This window comes from Pinus tabuliformis, chromosome 5_2 (genome assembly GCF_031772625.1).
Source record: "Pinus tabuliformis cultivar Carrire ecotype Pingquan chromosome 5_2, CPIR1, whole genome shotgun sequence".
Taxonomy (NCBI): domain Eukaryota; kingdom Viridiplantae; phylum Streptophyta; class Pinopsida; order Pinales; family Pinaceae; genus Pinus; species Pinus tabuliformis.
Window position 1 is genome coordinate 302346030 of NC_142306.1, and position 4722 is coordinate 302350751.

Here is a 4722-nt window from a genome sequence, read left to right on the forward strand (position 1 = left end):
TAGACCAGCTCCTCCATCAGGATTATGGCATGCCTAACGAGATGCAAATTTTGACATTGATGAGACACCTACTAATGCAAATGCAAAGAGCTTTGATCACTGATGGAGGGCTTTCAAGACCGACACTAACAGGTGGTAGACTATATGTTGGTCATCCCTCACCCGTCTACAATTGAAAATGTTTGCTTTTCCCTTTGCATATATTAAAACCTATGCGCACACATTTGAAAAGTTCATTGCATGTTAAATTGAATTGAATATAAGAAAAAAATTGAATACTTTCAAGGGTTTTTTCTAGTTCTCTGTTGTATAAGAAGAAAAACCCTACACTTTATTGTTGTTTTGTAAACAATAAATGAAGAGCCAACGAATTTTGTCATTGATTATATGTGCAAGGTCAACCATTTTCAGTTGCATGCATCTGGGTGTACAATATACCTTCATTTTTGACGACCCCCTTCCTGTCATTACTATTCCTTTGATATGGAATTATGCAAGCAAAAAAATGAATACATATATAAACATAAACACAAAGATGCAATAGAAATAAATATTCATTTCATTAATATCAAAGAACTAAAAGATGCTTACAAACAAAATGGAAATAAAATTTGCAAGCTCCAGAATTTCATCTAAAACAGGTCATTGTGGAAGTTTCACTATATCTTGTTCGCTACGAAGTTTCAGAGGCAAAAAAAAAAAAAAAAAAAAAAAAAACTCATTTGACAAGAAAGCGGTCTGAACCTCGGTTCTAAATTTTAGATCTTGTGTCTCTATATTTTCAGATGTATGATCCGAGGAAGTTAGGGTTTTTGTAGACTCCCAAATTACATCTTAAATAGGTGACCTTGGGAAAATTGTCATAACTTTCTCTCTGAGCATCATATTGAGATTTTGTAAGAAGCTACAAAAAGAGGATAGATTGTAGGTTTCTGTGTATAGTTTTCAGATTTGAGGTCAAAATAGTGAGACGTGGCACTTCATACAAGTTCACTCTTATGAAAAGGTATATAATCAGGTCATCTTGGGAGATTGTGCATAACTCTTTCTTGGAGAATCCAATTTCAATAAGACTGGTGGCATTGGAAAGAGGACGCAGAGGGCTATTGTAGGTCAAGATTTCAAAATTGGAAGATCTGAAATTACAGAGTTACAGTCATTTCAAGATCAAGCTCCTAAAATCAAGAAAAGGCTATATGAGGAAGTTTGATGGCAAGGATTTGGTAAGTTGGATAATATAGATGGAGCAATATTTTGATCTACATGAGGTGAAACTATTACAAAAGGTACGTATTGCATCTTCATATTTAGAACCAGATCAATTTTTATGGTATAAAGGGCTTTGTTCTCATAAACCACTTGTTACGTGGTCAATTTTCACAGAGGAAATGATAGCACATTATGAGGTAAAAAGAGAAACACCTTCTTTAGCCAATTCATAAATCTTAAACAAAAGGGTTCAATGGTAGAGCACATTCAGGACCTTCAAAAATTGAATATAAGGGTAAATGGTATTCCAGAGAAACAAAGGATTGATGTCTTCATATGGACTTTAAAGGATAACATTCAACATGAGGTTCGTCTTTGGGAACCTGATTCATTTGAGAAGGCATTCAGGTTGGCAAAAAAAATCGAAAGAGAAATTATGGAAACAAGGAATCCCACCACTCACGACTATAATTATGGAAGTGTTTTTTCTCCTACCCTTCCACAACCTACAAGGTTTACACCACAACAATTGGAAGAAAAAAGAGAAAAAGGGCTTTGTTACAATTGTGATAGCAAATACACTAAAGGTCATAAGTGTGCTCAGAAGAAATTATTTTACATAGATTATGAAGAGGAGGAAGAAAAGGATCATGAAACATCAAAAGAAGAGGACATACACCAAGAATCAATGCCCAGAGAAGGAAGAAATGAATCCGACCATATCTTGTAAAGCATTGGCAAGAATTACCACTCCTCAAACTCTCAAGATAAAATGACATATCAAGGAGAAAAATGTTTAAGAAGTGAAATATCACATCGAGAAAGAAGAATGAATCCGACCATATCTTGTAATGCATTGGCTGCAATTACTACCCCTCAAACTATCAATATAGAAGGACATCTCAAGAAGAAAAATATCACATCGAGCATCAAGAAATGAATCCAAACATATCTTGTAATGCATTGGAAGAAATTACCACTCCTCAAACTCTCAAGATAAAAGGACATATCAAGAAGAAAAATATTCAAGTAGTGAAAAATCACATCGAGCATCAACAACAAATTCTCCAACTTTTAAAGGATAACACCACTTTGGTGGAGAATCAAATGAAACAACAGGCAGATCAACATCACAGTGAAAGAAGTTTTGTTGTAGGCGATTGAGTATTTTTATGGCTACATCTCAAACAATCTATTTATGAGAAGGAAATGTTGGAAATACTACATGCACTTAAGAAATGTTGACCTTACCTAATTGGAAGATACTTCAAGGTAAAAATGGATCATGATAGTCTTAAATACTTTTTAGAACAAAGATCATCTTTAGAAGAACAAAAAAAATGGGTCACAAATATGTTGGGTTATGACTTTGAAATCATCTACAAAAAAGGGAAGAAAAGTGTAGTTGCAGATGCACTCTCAAGAAAATATGAGGATGTGGAAGTATTGTTTTGTGTTATCTATGTTATCCAACCAGATTGGATAAATGAAGTAAAGGATGAATGTAATAATGATGAAGAAGTGTGGCCACTCATTCAAAAGTTGTAGAAGATCCTAGTTCAAACAATATTGCCAGAACTTGATGAGGAAGGAAAAATCATATTGGAACCTAGAGCACTCATAGAAACAAGAACCCGACAGCTACGAAATCGATCAATTTCAAAGTATCTCATCAAGTGGAAGAACTTACCCATTGAAGATTCCAGATGGGAGGACAATAATTTTATACAAAATCATCCAGAAATACTCAAGCATTGAGGACAACACTTTTTGAAGGAGAGGGGCATGTTAGGTCCCTATAATACTAGTGTAACCCCTTATTGTTATTAGTACAACCCCCTTATTATATTGTTGTGCCCATGTAGTCCCAATATTGTTATTATTGTGCCCCATAGAAGCCCACTATTGTTATTATTGTGCCCTTACATTATTATTGTTATGTCGGTTTTGATTATATTATGACCCCTTAGACTCCTATATATAGAAAGGAGGTCTTTTCATTTGCATCATCCAAGAATCATTCATTTATGTAATGTAAAGGAGGTTTCCCCCTCGAAAAGGCTAAATTCTAAGGTGTTGATCTTTCTTTTCTATATTCTTATGAGTTGGTTTCATAACAAACTAGCTCGAGCGATGGTAGCTTATCTCTGAGAAGAGATGTGACAGTTACATGCCTTTGAACTGTGTTACAATGAGTTTCGAAGGCCTATTTATTATTGAGAAACAATGAAAAACCCTAAACATCCAAAAACCTAACCCTAGGAGATGAAGCGCCAACAATCTGTGGGCACTGTTGGGTAAATTGGAACATCAAATTCCTAGGGTTGTATCTTTGGCATATGATCTCTGTTTGACGCGCATGATACCTCATTAGAAAGATCTATACTACAACTTTGACTAGAAATATTAGTCACAAACTCAAATTTTCCCATTTTCCAAAAATATATCAGTTAGGGCTTGAAAATGGCTTCGGAAGTTCAGGACATGAAAAATTGCCAAAAATAGCAAACTGTGCTACAGTTAAGGAAACTGAAAAAAATAATGGTACAATGGTGGTTGTCAAAATGGAATAGGTGGGTGGTCACCAATATCCACCTAGATCATCCTTAAATCAAATTTATCCTATGTGGATGTCTGGAACCATAAAAGAGATGAATAAAAAACCCTTGTGTACTATTGCACAAGTTGTAATCACATGGGATACATATATCCTGGTTGTAAAACAATTTTTCTTTTTGGAGTTGTGTAAAGCATATTTGTTACCTTCCTAGTGTAAAATAGAAATTTTTAAGATATGATATCATGGGATGTGAAAAAGGAATGTTAAATTACAAGAAATATGACCATGCTTTCAAGTATTACAACTCTTCTTAACCACATTTGTTCAAGATAGTTGTTTTCACTTCCTCTGACCATGAACAATTCTATTAATTTTCATAGAGAGTTTATTGATATTATTGGATGCATTCTTTTGTAATAATTTAAAAGTGATACGAGTTAGAATTTTCATTGGTAATTATTTTTGCAATATGTGTCATGTTTTTAATATAATTGTAGAAACAAGTTTCTTTAGTAGGGGATTAGCTAGGCAAGGCTGTGGTAGAGGTCATGACAGAGGCAACAAGACATACAATTTGTGGGAAAATGGGAAAAATAAAAAGATAATTTTTTACGTACATTTTAATGAATTTTTTTATGAGTTTCACCAACTTGCTGCTACCAACCATTTATTCCTTGGGTCACCTAATGTGTCTTTCCATCCCCCAAATTTGCATGTGAGGCCTCATTCCCATTTGCAACCACATCCTAATGTGCAAGATATCCCTAAGAAAAATGAAAATAATGATGGACGAAATTCTATTCCTAACCCACCTCATGAAGAAAACCAGGAATGAGGTAAAATAATTTTTAGTACTGTCAATCAACTGCATTCTTTTGATAGTCATTCTGAATCATCTTCTTCGGGGTCATTAATGTTGGCATTATGGCTAAAGTGTTGTCCTTGATGGCAAC